This window comes from Rhinolophus hipposideros (genome assembly GCF_964194185.1).
Source record: "Rhinolophus hipposideros genome assembly, chromosome: 5".
NCBI lineage: Eukaryota > Metazoa > Chordata > Mammalia > Chiroptera > Rhinolophidae > Rhinolophus > Rhinolophus hipposideros.
Genome location: NC_138051.1, coordinates 13,486,906 through 13,508,953, shown reverse-complemented (window position 1 = coordinate 13,508,953; position 22,048 = coordinate 13,486,906). Strand labels below are relative to the sequence as shown.

The 22,048-nt window shown below is 32.8% G+C and overlaps 1 protein-coding gene across 2 annotated transcripts in view; it reads left to right on the top strand.

The window, feature by feature from the left end:
* LRFN5 (leucine rich repeat and fibronectin type III domain containing 5) overlaps positions 1-22,048 on the top strand; it is a 268,366-nt gene that overhangs the window by 133,418 nt on the left and 112,900 nt on the right. For both annotated transcript variants that reach the window (XM_081047498.1, XM_081047497.1), the window contains one exon: positions 5,970-6,144. The gene's annotated coding sequence lies outside the window, so the exon portion shown is untranslated. The remainder of the gene's footprint in view (positions 1-5,969; positions 6,145-22,048) is intronic.

Below are 22,048 nucleotides of genomic sequence, written 5' to 3'. Positions count from 1 at the left end.
GGGATGATGATGTGCCAATCAAAGTTGTCTTTTGGGAAAAAAAGAAAAAGTTTCCATAGCTTTGAAATCCAAAGAGATTTCAAGAAAACTTTTAATAAGGTAAATGTACCCAGAGCAAGATTTATGTATTGAAGTATTTTTTGTTACTGTTTATAGTCTTTTGATCCTGTCATTTTAGAAAATGTTAGTTATGCAAGGAAATGTACTTCCTGAGTTCTGTAATCTTCAGTTAGGCCTTATTTTACTTTTATTTATTTTTTGTATAAGAATTTTGCAACCACAATTTAGTACATAGGGTTTTTTAATATATAATTAAAGTCAAATTATAATAATGCATTTTGTTTCTTCACTAAATCAGTTACTAACTTAGTATCTTTTTTATGATGAAAAATCCATCATTTTAAATTATTATGAAATTTAGTGAATGAGTTAGTTCCTTAAAAACATTACAAAGTCAATACCACCTCTACCTACCTTCTACCCCTTCCAATAAACCCCTTCACCTTGGATTGTATCTTACTGAAGTATAGATTCACTAAAACTTATTTTCTTGCGTTACTGAGAAATTACAAACACCTTAATAAAAAAAAAAATTAGGACACCAAGATTAATGTTTTATTTAACTGCTGAACTCTTGCTATTAGAGGAAAGGAATGATGAGTTGTCCTCATTTAAAATGTGACATTTACATTAAGCAATAAATACTCTAGTAGTGTATTAATTTATTTATCATGTGGTCCTATAGCTGAGTATACCATATTGCACTTTTATCCAAAACAAATGTATTTTATATTCAATCATATGGATCACTCTGAATATTTATGAATTTAAAAAACTCATTGATGTGAAGTAATTTTCAACTTTATTCTATATTTTTGGTCCCATTTTTTAAAAAGTTATTGTTAACAAAATAGCATTTCTTATGTGATACCCTCATTTTTGAAGTAGTCCACTAAAGATCATGGATGGCCATATTATGCTAAACATTATACTATTCTATGATTATGGAATATGTGACTTATTGGATTACAGTAAAGCCAGGTGATTCATTTACTCAAAACAGTTGACTTTTTACGTATAGATCAAACATCTGTATTACTAAGAGTTTAATTTTTAATCATTTCTAACACAAGGTAAATATAGCTAAGACTAGTGTAGAACACTTCCCTCATGTTACTTATTTTGTCCTATTAGAGACAAGGTGGAGGAAGATCAGTAATCATACCATTTGGTGGATTCATAATTGTTCAGACTCTGTGGATCTTTAAATTGAAAGGAATACTTAAGATTATGCTAATGTTATCTTCAGATATTTCAAGAGATTACTTCATATTCAATGGGTTAAAATTTAGGGCAGCTTTAGGAAGAACTTCCTGAGGAAAATGGTTATTGCATACCTACAATGAACAAAGTGCCATGAGGAGTACAATCAGATATATTATGCATATAATTACAGATATATGTAATTATATAATTACTATAATTACAAGTTTTTGTAATATTATTATTATTATTTTTTAAGAAACAGAGTGGTGTGGTCATAACTGTGATTCTACTCAGGTTTAATAAAGCTTTAACATCCTGCCTCTGCTGATACTGAAATTCGAATCAAAGTACCAACGGTCACCAACTTAGGAAGACTCAACAATTTTTTGATTTTACAATGGCGTGAAAAGCGATACTATTAAGTGGAAAGTGTAGTTTGAATTTTGATATTTTCCCAGGTATCAATACGTGGCACATTACTCTGTGGTGATGCTGGGCAGTGGCAGAGCCACAACTCCCAGTCAGCCACTCAGTCACAAGAGTAACAACTGATCCTCTACAGTGTATTCATTGTGTTAGATGATTTTTCCCAGTGTAGGCTAATGTATGTGTTTTGAGCCTGTTTAAGGTGGGCTGGGTGAAACTGTGATGTTGGTAGGTTAGTTGTAGTAAATGTTTTTCTACTTTCAGATATTTTCAATTTATGATGTTTTCAACTTAAATGATGTGTTTATCAGAACGTAACCCCATCATCAATAGAGGAACGTTTGTATACTATGTTTAGACCATTGATGAACACTTAGCAAAGACAGAATAGAGAGTAAGGAAGTACTATTAAGAGCTGGAAGGGCTCATGATCCTGTTTCTTTAAAGGATACTCCCTAATAACTTCCAGAGTTTTGCCCATGTTTCTTGAGTTCTTTGAGAGTTTAGTATTGACATCTAAGATAACCATTAGAGGGAGAACCATATTTCTTGGGAATACGTATATATAAACAATAACTGTTGCCAAATTTTCTAAGACTGTGGAAGACAGCCAATGTAGCAAAAACTTGGAACTAAGGCATTGATCAGAATTTCTTTAAGATGTTTTATTTCAATACACTATCAAAAAGAAAAGGAAATCTTTATAAGATCACAGTGGAAAATTTCAGTGTTAGAATCCGAGTCTAAAATCTGGTTTTGACGTTGCACTGACCAAATATATGGACTGAAAAACATAATGTCTTATTTAATTTTATTTACTATAGAATCCTATAATGGTTTTCTGAAAGCTTCACTTATATCATGGGATATAAGCGCATTGGTTTGGAGTGGGATAGTCCTCTGTGAGAGCCCAGCTTTGCCAGGTACTGGGTAGATGACCTTGTCTACCCATATTTCCCTCCCTGCCTCTTATTGCAGAATATAGGAATATATATTCACCTCATTTGATTGTTGAGAGACTTGATTTAGGTATTGCATGGTTTTGGTAGGTGGCACATAGTAAGTGCTTAATAAAAGATGATGTTATCAAGGGAAAATGTTATTATCATTAATGTACAATGTAAGTATATATTAAAATAACTTTCTCTGGGGAATTAGAATTCAGATCAGATTGTAGCGGTAACTATGTTCTTCATGTCAAAATGAAGACATGGAAACACTGTTGATCGTCAATCCCGTATTTTTTTGGTTAGAATGAATATTGAAGATATTTATGCTTTGTTTTCATAATGCTATGATATAAAACATAACTATAAATTCAAGTTTACTCTTGCTTTATACTATCTCCTTACTACAGAGAAGGGAACGTAATCAGAGGTTCAAAAACAATGAGGCTTCTTGGTCTAAATATTTTATTTCTAGGAATTTATTATGCATGTATTCACAGATACAAGCAGAGGGTTCCAAAAACCATACACATTTTAAGAAACTATATTAAAATTGTAATACTCAATATGCTTGTATACCAATAACAAAAAAATGAATACAAGTCACATTTGACTTCTGCAATTACAAGAGGTGCTCAATGTGGTTACCATCAATGTAATTGTAATACAGTATTTTTTTTTCCTTCCTTAAAATGTGTATACAATTTTTGTCACCCTCTGTATATAATCGATTATGTAATTTTATAATAAAATCCTGGAAATTAGCTAATTATCAGTTGGAGCACATTGTGAGTAGATTATATTGTATGTATGTGATAGATACTCACTGCTAGAATGGACGGGGCTGATAATAGAAGACATCAAATGATCTCCATGAGTATAAATAAAAGGCATAGGATAAAATGGTATAGTGTTCTTATACATGTGTAAAACTACACATACACACTCATATATGCATGAAATATTTCCAAGAGGATGTTCTGAAATTGGTTCTTTCTGAGAGGGATGTGTCTTGCTTTGGACGGAAATTTACTTTCAGATTTCTTGTATTTTTATCATGCATATAAAAACATAAAAATTAATTTAAAATATTCGTGGAAGGAAATAAGTAAAATGGCAAACAATAGTTGTCTCAGGGTGGTGGACGTACAATTGATTTATATTTGTGTGTGTGTATGTCATGAATTACTCTGTAATTCTATAATAAACATATTCTTTTATAATAAATATGAATTTTTAAATATATAGCTTTCATTGACAGATTCCTAAAGATAATTTGAAATAAACTATAATTTACTTTTGTTCAACATTACCATTAATGTATGTATTTATTTTTAGCATTTCTCAGTAATTTCAGTATAAACTTAGGCAATAGCTTAACTTGCTTTTTAAAATAATGTCCTAATTACCAGGTATCTCAGGACAGTATAATCACCCTCCTAAATTATGGCTTTGTAAGATCATTTACATACCTTTACAATTGGAAACAACAGAAACAAACTAAACCTGAGTTGCCTTTGTATCATTTTATATCTGGTTTCTACTGTTATTCTTTGGAATTGTATTATTCTTCATTTTTGCTTCTGCTGGTAAAATAAATCCTAGCCTAAGTAAAATTACAGTGCTTTTATTCATTTCAAGAACATTTTTAAAAATTCAACCTATTTCACCATTAAAATCATAGTGGTTGAATATCAGTTGGTACTATTATAAAAATCTTAGGGGGAAAAAGTTAGATATTGTGTCTCAAAGAGCTAGGACTTTTATTATTTAGATTGACATGGAACCCTCAGAAATGGGTAGAAATCAGCAATCTGCTGACGTGAAATTAAAGTACAAATGGCAGAAGGTAAAAGGATTAGGTAAAGAGATTAGAAAGTACAAATTATTAGTCACAATATTGCCATGGGGATAGGAAAGACAGTTTGGGGAATATAATCAATACTGTTGTAAAGATTTTGTTGTAAATAATGTTGTAAAGACAAGTGATGGACACTCATCTTATTAGGGAGACCACTTCAAAGACGGTGTAGGTGCCCAACCGTTGCACTGTACACCTGAAGCTGAAGCTGAATAATAATGAATGTCAACTATAATCCTATATATATATATGGTCACAGGAAATGGAGTACAGCATAGGGAATTTTTAGGCACTGCCGGAGGAATGAGTTGCGGGAGACCAAAATTGGTCTATTAGAATTTATTTGGCGTGTTTGAGCTGTGGGAGGTTAGGCTAGAAAAGACTATAACCTCCCTGAGCAAAAAGGGGTATGGCATTTTAAAGAGGGGTGAAGGAGGTTGTTCCCCCTTCAATGCTTCAGGAGGTTTTCTTTGCTTTGTCTCTCACAACAAAGGGTTTCGGGGCATGACCAAGCCCTCAGGTTCTACATCCTGCCCCCAGTCTGCCTCCTGGACCACCCAAGGCCCCCTGATCATAAACTCCTAGGAGACAAACACTGGCCAGCAGGTACAAAATACAAAGCAAGACAAGATGGCTGTTAGGGGAAGATGGTTTCTACATTCCAGGTAGCTTCTTCCAGGCCTAAGGCAAATATAAGCTGGCAGGTACAAGATTCAAAGCAAGACAAGGTGGCTTTTAAAATAAGGTTCCTGCTCCTGGCCTAAATATGGCCTAACAGGAATAGAGTCATTGGAATTGTAACAGCTACATACAATGTTAGAGGTGTAGTAAATTGGAAGAGGGGGGTTATCACTTTGTGGGGGGTATAAATGTCTAACTATTACATTGTTCTGTACACCTGAAACTAATAATAATAAAAAATTAAAAATTAAAAATAAAGTACAAATGGCACATCTGTAACATAGAAATATGTGTTAACATAAGTAAGCTATCTCTATTGAGGAAAATACAGCCAACACAACGTAAAAGTATTAGCTCCACGAAGGCAGAATTAGGAAATTCATTCACTGCTGTAATCCCAGCATCATGTTCCTGGTACGTAGTAGGTGATGATTAAAATATTTGTTGACAAATGCAATTTTTTAACATTAGCCTGCAATTGGAATTAATGGCAGTACTATAAAGAAAATTGAACTACATATCTTTTTATTATTTAAACAATCCTCAGTTATGAGATAAGAAGCTGCCTTCCAAAAATGAAAAATAGAATGCTGACATATCTATTGGAATCAGCATATCGCACATTCCCCTGGAAAGCCTCATTATGCAAATCTATTTAAATTGTATTTAGTGATATTTCTGGTACAGTTTGAGATTGATCACACAGTTAACACAACTATATATTTCAAAGATAATTCATAAGCCTATTTTGATACACTTTTGTGTGTGTGTGCTTGTCTCCTTTGAAGAGTCGCCGTGACCATTCAGTCCAGTATTGGGAAGATAAGTGGTAGCTGAGTAGTCTGACTTCTGATGCCATCCTCGGATCAGTTTTGGAGATGCTTTCACCCTGTTCGTCTTCTGCAGCAGCCAGGCAGAGTGCTGATTTCTTCACGGCCCTGAGGAACTCTTCAGCCTCCAGAAGTAAGTTGATTGTGTTCAGTTTGGTAATTGCCAATGGGTTTGTAACCACTTAGGCTTACTAAATATCTTACCAATTACTCTACTAATCAAAACCAGATTTATTCATCACTATTTTGTTTCTTTTTCTCATGCCTTTCTGGAGATACAAAATCTATCACTTTTTATGTTAATAACCTCTAGCTTTATGGAATTCTTGGATTTTTCAGGATTGTTTCACAATGCATTATCATAATTTATATTTGCAGCCTTAAGGAATAGACATGGGAGAGATTAAAAGAATGATGTCTGCATAGGAATAAAACATTCAGAAAGACCAGCTAATTTACAAAGTTGCTTGACTAATGACTAATGAAGATGGAGTAAAGTCCCTGGTCTTTGGATTCTAAATAGAGTGCTCATTCTAAAACTTTGGTCTCCTTTGCTAGGTGGAGGGTAAGGGGATGGTGCTAGAAATAGCACTTTTCTTGGTTGTTTTGATTATTGGATCACATGTTGTTTGTGTCACTGAAGGATAGTTTATGGTGGCCTATAAATATGTACACTGGAAAAACTAAAGAAAAGGGAAAACACATGTAGGAAAATGAGTTGAAATCAGGGGACATGAAGAATCTACAAAACGCATAACATAATGTACTATATATCATCCCAAAACAAATTTTCAACTACATATCTATCTTTGGGCTTTTTATTACTAGATAAATCAGATAATTACATGGTTATTTATGTTCATAGGATTTGAAAAGTAAAGACAATTTCTCTGGAAAAGTCCAGACTTTCCTGGTCCATATTTAACGATCTTATTGCTGTGCCATTTTTCTAGTTTACTTGGTTTAAATTTGACATATTTCTTTCTTTTTTATTTTTATTTTTTCATTCTTCTCCCAAATACTTGATATAGTCATCTCTTGCTGCTCTTAGGGATACATTTATATTAAAATGTCACAACATAGAAAATGATTATGGGTGCATTTTTATAAAGAGCAATGTTTGATCCAGCCTAGATTGTCTGTTGGTAATTTGGTGCTTAGCTATTGAGATCTCCTGAAGGGAATGGATAGAATACACTTAATAACCGTAGTTTATTTTGCAGCATATTCAGGCTTCAGTATGCCAGCAACAGAAATGTTTATCCTTAAGGGAACATGGAGACTATTGTTAAGAATTTATTTCTGAATCATGAGGCTATGGACTACATGAGATTTAAAACAGGCAGCCAGTGTGTTGTTGCTAGCATGTTCAAGATAATGTAGAACGACTACTATTGAGACATAAACAAAAAGGATATAATAGGTTATATCGTGGTTAATTTATTGTAACTCTTACTAGCATAAAATGATGAGTCTGAGTATTCAGAAGACAGATTAGGAGTCGTTATTTGAGTGTAAGTTTTTTTTTTTTTTTTTTTTAATGTATATTTTATTACCTGTACTTCTTGGGTACATGGTTTATTCATTTATCTTAAGAATTTCTTTCGTGTGTCTGGTCCTTGAGCTTTTTATGAAATAAAGCAACTTGAGGAAGACATTCTCGATTTCCCATTTTCTTAAAGAAATGGAGGACCCTGTCTGTGCCTGAGGTAATCTCACACATTTTAAGTTATGGAAAAGTATAAGGTTTGTTTCTTAAAGGCAACCACACCAGAAACTCCAGAGATTTTTATCTGCCCAAACAATTTATTAGGTAATTAATGAATTTTTGTTTTCCATGGATAAGGCCAACTTTTTCTAAACAAAACATCTGACTTTATGAAAGCTGTTAGCGAAGGAAATATATTTACAGATATAGATTCCCTAGTGTAACTCACAAGACTTTGTGAATTCAAATGCATTTTCATTTACTAATGGCTATAATCAAGGCCAAAGGATTTACTTAATTAACCTGGCAATAGAAGGCTAAGCAGAAATAATTTATGTATTGAAAACATCTCTTCTGACTTAATGCTTAATTCAATTTTTTAATTACCAGTCCATTAGTCTGTAGAAGTAGAATCTCCTTTTCCCTTTCTATTTTTTCTTTGGAGTAATATTAGGTGAAATTCTTGCATGGAATTAATCACCCTGAAAAAGAGAAAGTAAATACATTCATAATTAGGTTCCTCAAATTTCAAATAGCTCATTTAAAATTCATAGCGCATCCATTAAATCCCTTTAAAAAAGTAAATAGAATACTGGGAACTTTCTCAGAGGAAGTAATGAATGGAGAAGTAGTACAATAAAGAGGCAATGGAATATCCATTAGTTATTAGTGCAGGACCATTGAGGGTGGTGGTGGTTGTTACGACTTTAATTTTTCTTACTGTGGCATTTTCAATTAGTCTTGTCCAGTAAAATAGTACTTTTGTCTGTTTCTGTTGTGCTTTCTTGTTTAACTAAAGCACTGATTACTTTAAACAAAAAAATGTCTAAACAGATGCGCATGCTTGTGTAAATAGATACATATGTATCTAAAGATAATTTAGTGTACACATAACAATGATAACCACTCTTCAAAACTGATATGACTTCTAAATGTTAAAGTATACTTAACGACATTGAACATATTATATTTAAAATACTTTTATTTTCTTGAAACAAATTACCCTGTGTTTAAGGCTTGTAAATGATCAACTCTGATACTATTAGTTGACAGTGCCTTAATCACTTATAGTGAGAAACATATCATTTGACACTTTCCAGTACTTTTTACTAAACATCAATTTGTTTTATTTTTAGACTACCTGTATGAGGTAATTTTAAATATGTGTATATGCCCTCAACACTATAGATATTTTTTTATGCTTAATATCTTTAGGTATATATTTATATACATGAAATCATACCAGATACTTGGGCCACAAAAGCACAGTTAGAAAATTAGGGTTATCTATAGGACATTGTAATATGCTAATTATAAATGCTAAAGTAGTTCCATGAATTAAATTTAATAAGCCTGAAAAGCAGAACAAAGAGGAAACCTGCTATGTTATGCAATACTCATTTTGAAAAGAAGAGAGAATGAAAAATTATCCAAGAACACAAACATTATGATTCTCACAAATGTATGTATGCATTGCTAGTCATGTCTAGTTTGGTATATCTCATTACCTAAATGCTTTAAGTTTAACAGGTTGCCAACTAAGCTCTTGGTCATCTCTCTGAATATACTCTTTTGATATTCTTGGGCTCAATCTATGACTTCACTGTATACCGGAAAAAATGAGAATAATTTTGTCACCTATCTTCTGCATTCCACAAATTATATCACCTAATTTAGTCATATTTACCTAACAACAACAAAAAAAAATCCTTCCTGAATACATTCATTTTTCTCCATTTGGGACCATCAGTACGCTGGTCCCAAATAATATAATTTGATCTCTCAGCTTCTCCAGAGACTTCCTAAATTATTGCTCACATCCACTGGTGCACCTGTTATGTCTCAGGCAGCCAAAGAGAGCTTTACAAAACACAAAACTGAGATGTCACATCTCTCTAGAGACCATTGCTCTTAGAATGCAGTGTGAGTTCTTTATCATGGCTCACCATGCTCTGCATGCGTTATTATTTTTCTAAATGCCTCCAACTCATTCCGCACTATGTCCCCTTCCCTTCCTACATTGCAGGGACACAGGACTTTAGGTACTTTTGCCCTGTCTGGTGACCTCCCATTCAGCTCTTTGCACGTGGTTGTTTCTCTCTAAGGAGATCACCACTCCGGACTGCTTTTTGCCTACTATGTCAACACAATAGTCACTTCTGAAGGAAGCATTTCTTCCTCTGCCTGACCAGATTATCTTTTCTTATTGTTCCTAAAAATGCCGTGTTACACGAATCCCTGTTATATGAAACAAAGAACTGGTACAAAAAACGGGGTTAATTTCCAAAAATTAAAAAACAACAACATACTATTGTATATTTTATAATTAAGAGAAATATCTTTATTAAAACAATTTTCACAAAAGTATAACATATCAATATGTATTAAATAATGTTTTCTTCGTTATCACTACTAAGCACCATTAACCGTGGGCGTTTTCTTTTTGACAAGATATCTTCATCCTCTCAACTTTCTTCAGCATTATCTTGACTTCCACTCTGTATGCTCTGTGTTGTTCCGGGATTTCTCTAATTCTCAAACCATGTTAGAGTGAAACCGTGTTATAGACATGCCATGTTATAGGGGGGTTACCTGTATGTGGTTTCATAATACCATATAACTGAAATTCATTACAATTTTATATCTCTTTGTGCAGTTATCTAACTAAAATTGACTTCCTTCCAGACTGTGAGAACTATCAGGTCACAGTCTATCTCCATTTTGTTCATTATTGAAACCCCTTTTTATTCTTTTGGCTCTATGAACACAGACATAAAATCAGAATCGCTCCTGTGTGTGTGTGTGTGTGTGTGTGTGTGTTTGTGTTTGTGTGTGTTTTATGAGACAGAAAATCTCTGAGATCTGAGAAAAAGTCACGATTATCAGGGAGAGAAAATTGTAACTGACAGTAAATATTGACACTGGAAAATTACTGCTTGACTTTGCCTTCCATTTTTTTTATTTATTTTTATTTTTTGCCTTTTCTTTGCTGACTTAGTGGGATAGTTTTCCTTACAACTGGCATGGCTTTTGTTATAAAGTTACTGAAACTATGATTCGACTGACAAGAGCCAGACCTCTGTTTCTAGAACTAATAGCAAGTTAGTGGCATGAAGTACTTTTACTTCTATATTGATAATGGTAAATGTTAAATAACAGTGAACAGATGTTTAAATATGAGTGTTAAACCCAAGGTATTGGTCCACAATGTAGATGAGGCTCTGTGGGTTGCTAATTTCTCTATCATGTAAAACATGAGCATGCTTTTGCTTTTATTTTAAAAACGAAAGATTCTAACGATATCAGTGGGACAGAATTTTTAAGTATTGACTGTTAAGTCTTTTCATTTTTGTGTTTGCATTTCCCTGTTGTCAGGGTTTGATCCTGTTTTACTGCAGTCGCACCCTTCACATCAGGTATTTATTTTTTCTGTGCCCTTATACTGCTGCCCTCTCCTTTTCTTAGTCTTAGCTCGATGCTTCAGGGACTTGTTTTCTGATAGGTGATTGATCAAAACCCTGTATTGCTGTTATGAAGCGGGTACAAATGAATCCAACCAGAATTTTTGTCTAAGAAATAATTATACATCAGTAGCTGACGTGTGCGTATTACAGTGCAGAAAGAACTACCATAAGATAAGTAATGATGAAAAACCATAAATAGTCATGAACTCAGTGGAAAAAGAGGTTACTTCCATTTGAGATTATGCAAATACACTTATTAGAAGTAGAATCACCGGGACCTCTGAGATCGGTTTCAACATTAGGCTATTGTTGTTAATGTGACGATGTGTTGTCTCATTTAGGTAGATATTCCAGAAGGTAGAGAGATAATGCACAGTTCTCCCCTAAGCCCATAAGTACTGACACCAAAACTAAAAATGGCTTAGCTGGCAGCACTTGATGTAGAAAGGCCTCTGCTCTCCGTGCCTACTACTGTTAGTGTTGGCCCTGTGGGTTGCTAATACTACAGTTCTTACTGTGAAGTGTCCTAGGGAGAGGTCTGAACACATAATTCGTTTTAGGAGATAATGATGACTGTACATTTAGGCCCAGGAGAGATCGATGTCATGTGGAGAGTACTCCTGGCAGCTGGCATCAGAAGCATGTCAACAGTCTTAATTGCAAAACACTGGCTATGAAACCCATTGGAAAAAATCCAGGTTGTACAGATTCAGCCTAAGTTATTGTTTCTATTATTTTGATAAGCAACCTATTCCACTAGCCGTGCACTTAACCTTATACCACCATGAGCTGCGCTAAGGGTATTTTGGCATATGTCAGATTTAGAATTCTTTGGGTAAACTGAGACATCTCTCATCAATATGAAACTGAATGTTGGGGATGACATAGCAAGGAAAACCATGACAATACAGAGGCTTCTAAAAGAAAATCCATAATTTGCCATGTGAAGAAACTCACAGACTGGAAGAATCTATGTATATAGCATTGATCATAAACACTAACTTAATATTGCTAGTGACGTAACATAAAGGGGAAAAACAATGAAATTGATAGTTATCACTACATGGAAAGATGTGTGAAAAAAATCAGGGACTTTGTAGATGTATCCTTACTAGCTGAAAACATTAATATAAGAAAACCTAGAGACTTGATTTTGAAAAGTGCTAATTTAGATAATACACTTAACTTAGATATTACAGTTTTGGCACAGAAGTATTTAATATCTAGAATGTTGAAGAACCTCATCATATTTTATTATTGAGATATTGAAGATATTTTATCATTGAGAGGGGATAAAGAAAACACACCATTGGGGATATTGATATGCACGAGGTGACGTATAACTTAGTCTCAAATGATAACCTCTTCATCATGCCTGATTACATATGTATAGCTGGATGAGGACTGAGACCTTGCAGGATGGTGGCTTGATCCCATTTGTCTAATTAACCTTACCTTTGGACTGTTAGGAATGTTTAAGGTATGACCAGCTTGACGTAAAAACACATCCCCCCCCCCGTATTTACGATATACAATAAACGATCAGGCACTAAGATTTGTCAACTGAGGTGAAAACTTTGTTGCTGCTATGAAAGCATCATTTTTTAAAAGATGGCTGTTCTTCTTAATATCAGGCAGTTGTAAATCCATAATAAGAACCTGGCTTACTTTTTGATCACTTTGCATGCAAATATGAATTCTTATTATAAATCCTGAAGCCTTAACATACTGTTTAATATCTGGAAAACAAACAACCTTTTAATACCTGCTTATTTATTTATGTCTTGAAGAGTTCCATTACAGGCAAATGAGTGCCTCTTAGGTTATTTCAGTGCATACTCCAATAATGATGCCAACATAGAAATAATCCACGATTGAAAACATGCATTTATTATTTATAAAGAGATAGAAAGATAAACTTTTTCACAACATGAATTCTCTACTTGAAAGAGAGAACTGACAAGGAAATACAAATAAAATTATATTTATTTTTAATATAATGTTTTCATTTTATCAAGCTTACTTTATGAAGCATTTTTCAATATTATACACATCTTGAAATGAAACTGTAGAATCTCAGAATTTTAGGTTGATATAATTAAAGAATGAGTCAATATACAACAATTATAGTGATAATAAGAGTGGACCTGGGGCATTCATGGAGTTGACTGATGTAGTTATATGTGAACACTCAGTCTGGAAAGTGCTATCTAAGAATGAGTCACATAATAGTGAGTCTAGAAGACATTTCACATCCGAATCACTTCTTGGATTTGTTCTCTATTCATCCTAATATACCAGTAGCTCTTATTAAAGGTATAGACCGATTTTTTAGAAAATTTCAACAATGCTTCGCTATACGAGGTCTAACAATGAAGTTTGCGAACTTTTTTGCAATGATGTTTCTAACCTTTTTTGATATCAGAGGGATTATTTGTTATGAATTTGTACCAACTGGATAAACAGTTAACCAGTTTACTATTTGGAAGTGCTGAAAAGGATGCATGAAAACGTTCGATGACCTGAACTTTTTGCCAACAATTCATAGCTGTTGCATCACAGCAATGCACCAAATCACACGGCACTGTCTGCGAGGGAGTTTTTAGCCAAAAAACAAATAACTGTATTGGAACACCCTCCCTTCTCACCTGATGTGGCCCCCAAGGACTTCTTTCTTTACCCAAAGATAAAGGAAATATTGAAAGGAATACATTTTGATGACGTTCAGGACATGAAGGGTAACATGACATCTCTGATGGCCATTCCAGAAAAAGAATTCCAAAATTGCTTTGAAGGGTGGACTGGGCACTGGTGCTGGTGCATAGCTTCCCAAGGGGAGTACTTCAAAGGTAACCATAGTGATATTCAGCAATGAGGTATGTAGCACTTTTTCTAGGACGAGTTCGCGAACTTAATGGTCATACCTAATGTTTTATGGACAGTATCAAAGTAATATTCCTGATTCTAAATATTTTGGGACAAAATCCATATATATGACTCCTTGTACAAGGGTATTCATGTAAAGGGATCTACTGCCTCAGTATGAAAACTAATGATAAATAAAGAAGATACTGAAGGAAACATTAAGTGAGAATCTAGCTGTCATCAAGCACAAACTCATCCTTATCATCTTGGTATTGTCCATATAATTTTTTTTCCACATGATACCCTTGTGAACAAGTAAATATTTTGTTCTCATAAACTCTAGACCTCAGAAATTCACAAGTCTGTCCTGTATACCTAGACATGTGTTTCACTCAAATAGGTATTTTTTTATGCTTTTGTTTCTCAGAATGTTTCTTGAGTCAGTTTTGGAATAATTCCAGGCATTAATAAAATACTAACTTCAGTTATAAGATGGACTGCTATATGAGAAACTCTAATTTAGTCTACTCCAAATAACCCAAAGCACATCTATTTACATACTTTGCAATGCACTTTTATGCAAAATGCTCATATGAGATACAGCAAACAAATATCAGGGATTTATTTTTAAAAATCTATGTATCAAATACACTAGAGATAACAAGAATGGCAACTCCAGAAGAATGGAAGTCCTTATGAGGAATAGTTAGTTGTACAGATGTACCTCTTGTTTTTCTTTTCAGTTTTAGGTGCATTTTGAAATTCTACAATTCCTTGTAAATTAATAATCTGTTTTACGGATATATAGGAATTTTCACTTCCCTGGAACATAAATTAACCAGCCTTCTATAATCATTCTGAATAACTAGGAATTTAGCATAAACTGAAAACAACAATAAATCTCAAAATAAGTTTGATTACAATTATACAAAATTAGTATCTTTTATCACAGACCCAAATACAGTATCTTAGTTTAAATGATCCAAATATTTTTACTTTTGAAGTTTACGAAGAGATCTATTGCAAGTTAAACATAAAATAGTATAAGTATACAGCTAAATATATTGATACTCCTTGTTCTTGAAGAGGAGGATTCAACATTGTCAAGATTGTCATTTTTGGTTAATTTAATCTATCTATCTATCTATCTATCTATCTCTATCTATCTATCTATCTATCTATCTATCTATCTATCTATCTATCTATCTATATTCAGTGAAGTCCCAATCAAATTTCCAGCATGTTATTTTGTGGATATCGACAAATTAATTCTATAGTTTATATGGAGAGGCAAAAGACCCAGAATAGCCCATGCAATATTGAAGAACAAAGTTGATGGATTGACGCTCCCTGACTTCAAAACTAACTATACAGCTGCAGTAATCAAGACAGTGTAGTATTAGGAAAGACTAGACAAATAGATCAGTGGAACAGAATAGAGATCCCAGAAATAGACTCTCTTAAATATAGTCAACTGATTTTTGACAATGGAGCAAAGACAGTAATACCATGGAGCAAGGATAGTTTGTTCAACAAATGGTGTTGGAACAACTGGACATCCACATACAGAACAATGTATCTAGACACAAATTGTACACCTTTTACAAAAATTAACTCAAAATGTAATAGAAACCTAAATGTAAAATGCAAAACTACAAAACCATAGCAAACGACATAGGAGAACCCATAGAAGACCATGGATAGGGTGATAGTTTTTTACATACAACACCTAAGACATAATGAATGATGTAAATAATTGGTAAGCTGGACTTCATTAAAATTAAAAACTTTGTTTTGTACAATATCAAGAGAATGAGAAGACAAATCACAGACAGGGAGAAAATATGTGCAAAAGATATATGTGATAAATGACTGTTACCCAAAATACACACATAACTCTTAAAGTCATCAAAAAACAAACAAACAAAAAAACAATACGTTTAAAAAATGGGTGAAAAACCTTAAGAGACATGTCACCAAAGATGATGTACAGATGGAAAATAAGCATATGAAAAGATGCTTCACCTTGAATGTCATCAGGGAACTGCAAATTGAAGCAATGAGATACCATTACACACCTATTAGAGTGCCCAAAATTCATAACATTGACAACACCAAATGCTGATGAGTTTGTGGAGCAACAGGAACTCTCATATAGTACTGGTGAGAATTCAAAATGGTACTTTGGAAGTTTGCCAGTTCCTTACGAAACTAAACGTACTCTTCCTATATGATCTAGCAATCATGCTCCTTGGTATTGACCCAAGGAAGTTAAAAATTTATGTCCCCATGAAAACCTGTATGGCACACATCTGTATGGCAGCTTTATTCATAATTACCAGAACTTGAAAACAACCAAAATGTCCTTGTTTAATAATCCACCCTTTTCACATTGAACTGAAATTCTAAGTGCCGTACACCAAACTTTTATATATGCATACATATATTTCTTGATTTTTCTATTTTATTTTATTTCTATTTTATCTATTTTATTGTTTATTATTCCTGCACAAACGCCATCTGTAATTTAATTATTCTATGTATAAGCCTTGACTGATTGTAAAATGAATGAATCTCCTCTTTCCATTCTTCCTTCAAAATTGCCTTGACTAATGTTGGCTCTTTATTCTTTATCCTTCTGCTTCAATTTTGGGAGTAGACAGGTTTGGTGAAAAATCATGTTGTAAACTCTATTGGAGTCACATTTAATGTTTATTTTAGTTTGGGAAGAAATATTTTGTTTTATTTTTTTTTAATATTGAGTATAAAATCTATTAGTGCTCTTTTTCAAGTCCTATTATAATGTTTTATACATTTTTTTCCTTATATGTCTTACATTTCTATTTCTTCATGTTAAGCAATGTTTTTGTGTGTTTGCATGGGCTTTTAAAATGTAACATTTTCAATTAATTAATTTCAATGAATTCAATTAATTAATTTCAATTAATAATCAATTAAAATTTTCAATTAATTTTGTTGATATACTATTGTTGGTTTTTATCATTGTCTTATAAGCAACTTTGCTGAATTCTTACTCATTTCATAGGTTGTAGTTGTTCCTGCATTTACATAATTTTATTTATAATATATATAAAATGGTATTATTAAAATGTCTCATATTATATTTTCATTATCTAATTGAACAGGTTAGGAGATCTGTTATAATAGTGAATGGAAACAGAGATCGTGTGACTATTCTTATATTTTTTTCTCCTTTAATGAAACTGTTAAAATGGTCTGAACACTGCAATTAAAAGGCAGAAATTATCAAATTGAATATTAAAGCAACACCCAACAATATTTCCCCTGAAAGAGCCACTATAAATTTAAAAATGCAAATAGAGTAATAGCAAAAAGGTGAAAAAGATATATCATGTAATGCTAACCAGAAGAAAGCAAGACTATCATTCAACATAGATTTCAGAACAATGTAAGAGATTAAGAGGAATATTTCTTAATAATCAAGGTGTCAGTTGCTTCCACTGTACATGATGATACCATGTGCATTCAAATATTAACAGAGATGCATATATGGAGAAAAATGAAGACAAACTGAAGACATTTTTAAATAAAAACAGAAAATATGTCAGCAGACTAAAGAAAGCAGATATGTCAACAGCCTACGCAACAATTAAGGAAATACTAAAAGGAAATAAAACTATGTTAGAAAAATGGAGATAGAGGAAGGAATAAAGAACAAGGTAAATATGAAGGTAAAGTTTATGACTTTAAGTTAATGACTACTGTGTTTATAATAAAACTTGGCCATGAAAATCATGAAATATTTTGAAATACAACTTTGGAGGATGGGCATTATTAGGTATCAAAACTTATAAAGCTATGCCAGTATTGTGTAATAAATACAGATATAACCAAATAGAGTGATAGAACATACGAAGTGTCCAAAAACACTCTTCATTTCACTGTTATACTGCGCAATTTTTGTCATACATTGTGTCTATATATCCATGATTTTTAGTAAAAATGTCAGAGCATAACAGTGGGGTAAAGAAAATGTTTTCATTGACTTGTCAAATAGCTATTAATGTAAGAAAAAATGAATCTTAACCTTACCCCATATATAAAAACCAATGCCCAATGGATTATATATGTAAATGTCACAAGTAAAATAATTAAGCTTTTAGGAAATAACATCAGACAGTATATTCATGATTTTGAGACTATGGAAGTTTTCTTATGTATAACATGAAAATCATTAAATAAAACTTATGAAAAGACTGATAAAGTATACTACATTAAAATGAAGGACTCTTTTAATGAAAATCTATTATGAAATTTAAAAAGGACAATGTCGCAAAATAAGATGCTATTTATAAGACGTAATTGAAACATATATCCAGAATACATAAAGTCCTTTTATGAATCAGTGAGAATATGGCACATTATTTGATCAAACAAACAAACAAAACCCAACCAACCAACCAACCAACCAACCAACCAACCAACCGTGGGCAAAGTCTTAAACGGCCAGTACATGAAAAAAATATCTAAAAGGACAGTAAACACACAGAAAGTTTCTAATATTAGTCATTAATCAAAATGCAAATTTAATCTTCCAACTGGAATGGCTACATTTAATAGACTGACAGGTAAAGATAAATACTATATGATCTCCCTGATGTGTGGAATCTAAAAGCATTGGACTCATAGAAACTAAATTTCTGGTTGCCAGGGGCTGAGGGGTGGGGGAGATGAGGAGATGTTGGACAAATGGTACAGACTTTCAGTTATAAGATGAGTAAGTCCCAAGGTGCTAATGCACAGCATGGTGATGATAGTTAAAAATTCCGTATTGTATACTCGAAAACAGCTATGAGAGCAGAACTTTAATGATCTCACCATAGCAACAACAACAACAACAACAACAACAACAACAACAACAAAATGATAGTTACCTGAGGTGAAAAATACTTCAACCTTTTTGGGTAAACATTTTGCAATATATGTTATCAAATCATCACATTGTACACCTTAAATTTACACCATGTGATATATATCAATTACATCTCAGTACAGCTGGGGGAAAGGAAAAAAAAAGATTAAAAAACTGAAAAGGTTTTAAATCGAACATGTACAGAACTTGGAATTTGTCACTCTAGTCCTTATAACAACAACAACAACAAAAAAAAACTGAACAAAAAATTAATGAGTTTTATTTTACATATAATCAGTACATTTTATGTTCCTGGCTGAGTTTTAATTTTCCATGTTGCTACTACTTCTCTATTTTCATCATATGTCCTTGGTTCATTTTCCCCTCTTTCTGCCTTTTAGAATAATTGAATATTTATGATTCTATTTTATTTTCTTTAGTGATAGTTGTACCTCTGTTTTATTTTTCTGGAGTTTTCTCTAGGGTTTAAATATACATCTTTCACTTATCAAAGTTTATCTTTAAATGGCATTATACCATGTCACTATATAGTGCAAGAACCTAATAGTGGTTTATATCTATAATTCCACTCATTGGTTGTTATTTTTACTTTAATCTGTCAATTATTTTAAAGGTGTAAACACTAAATACAATACTTTTATGTTACACATTTGCCATTTATGTACTTTCATTCTATCTAAGTACCATTTTCCTTTTATCAAAAGAAGTTTCTTTAATATTTCTAGTAGTGTAAAGTCCACAGGTGATGAATTTTTTGGATTTTATTTGTTTCAGACATATTTAATTATTAATTTTTAAATTATTTTTATGCACTAATTGTACATTTTTTTCTTTTAGTACTTTAAAGATGTATTTCCACTGTCACTATGTTTATATAGTTTCTGAAAAAGTATACTCTCATTCTTGCCAATGTTCTTCTGTACGTAATATGTAAGTTTTTGTAGCTGTGTTGGAGTTTTTCCCTTTATCAGTGTGTAGCAGAAAATTTATTCAGTTGTGCGTTGGTGTAGTTTTTTAGATTTGTTTTGCTTGGGGTTTGTTGTGCATTTATCATCTGTCAATTTATGATTTTTTAAGTCATCTTTGGAAATATGTCAGCCATAGTTACTTTAAACGTCTTTCTTGTTTGCAACTTTTCTAGGATTCCAACTACGCTTATGTTAGACTGCTTGATAGTTTCACAGGTCACTGATGCTCTGTACATATTTTTTTATATTTTTGTTTTTGTTCATCTCATTGTTTTTGTGGTTAGCATTTTTCTGTGCTTCATTTTGTATAGTTCTTACTGCTGTGTCTTTACATTCACTAAACATTTCTTCTGCAGTGTCTAATCTACTATAAATATCATGTTTTCACTTTTGATATTGCAATTTTTCCTATCTAGAATTTTCCTGTAGTCTGTTTTGTATCTTCCATTTTTTCCCTCATCACAGTCATGTTTTCCTTTAACTTTTTGAGCCAAGACAGCATCTTTAGCATACATGTTTTAGTCTGTTTGTCTGGTATTTTCGTTACCTATTTCTTTTCTACATTTTTTTCTAATGATTAAGCTTTTCTGGTTGGGGTTTGTATTTTCTTACTTTTGCATTCCTGGTAATTTTTAACTGGATGCCAGACACAGTGAATTTTATATTGTTTGTTGCTAGATTCAAGGGGATTACTCTACAAATCCCTGGAGCTCTCCCTATTTATCTCCCTTTTTTCTGATATCTGCAGACATATTGTAGGCTTTTCCCCTCCCTAAAGTCTGATCACTGTCTACACACTCAGGAAGACTGCATGGTTCTGTTTGAGTCATTCTCTCCCTGTGTTACAGCCTGGAAACTGTCTCCAGGAGAAATTTAAGGCAATTTTAGGGGTAACCTTATTGATTTTTTTTTCTTTCATGAATTATATTTTTGTGCTACTTGTTGTCCAATATACAAAAAATGTTTTATCATATTTTTGTCCATTTTTTTCAGTTTTGTAAAAGGTAGGAGGTATCAGTCCTGCTTACTTCACCATAGCTGAAAGCATAAATCTCTATTTTTCCCTTAATTTTTAAAGTAAAATTGACTGGGCATAGTATTATAAGTTTATGTATATTTTATTTAATGTCATTATTTTCTAGTTTCCATTATTCCTTTTTTTTTCTTTGAAGGAAAATAACATGCTTTTTTCTTATTTCTGTTTAGATGTTCTTCTTGTGATTGTTTTAGTTTTAGGATGCAACTGAGTGTTATGGACTGAATATTTGTGTCCCCCAAAATTGGTATTTTGAAGCCTTAACCCCCAGTGTGATGCTATTTGGATGCAGGGCCTTTGGGAGTTAATTAAGGTTAGATGAGGTTACAAGTGTGGGGTCCTCCTCGTGATGGTATTATTGACCTTATATGAAGAGGCACCAGAAAGATTGCTTGCTTTGAGAACTAGGAAGAGACCTCACACCTGATCGTGAAGGCACCCTCATTTCGGACTTCCAGCCCCCAGAACTGTGAGAAAATAAACTTATGAGTCATAGAAACAGAGGTAAGACATGTTTACCAGAGGTAGACATTTGAGGGAAAGGAGGATTGGAGGACGGTGATCACAAGGTACAAACTTCCAGTTAATATAAAGATAAGCACTAAGGAGGCACCGTACAACGTGATGACTAGTTAACACTGCTGTGATAATTAGTGATAACATACGTGATACATAGGAAAGCTGTTAAGAGAGTAAATCCTAAGAATTCACATCACAAGGAGAATTTCTTTTTCTTCTTTCTTTTCTTTTCATTATATCTGTATGAGATAATGGATATTAGCTGAGCTTTTTGTGGTAAACATTTCACAATATATGTAAACCAAACCATCATGCTGTATGCCTGAAACTTATAGTGATACATGTTAGTTATTTCTAAATAAAACTGGAAAACATTTTCTATTGTTTAAGTCACCCAGTCTTTGGTATTTTGCTACAGCAGCCTGAGTAAACTATTAGAGTGGGGCTATATGTATTTTTTTTTTTTATTTATCATGCTAGTTTTCATAGTATTTTTGTTTGTTTTTAAATCTCTTGATACCTTCTCCCAGCTTTAAGAAATATTGTTTATTATATTGCTGAA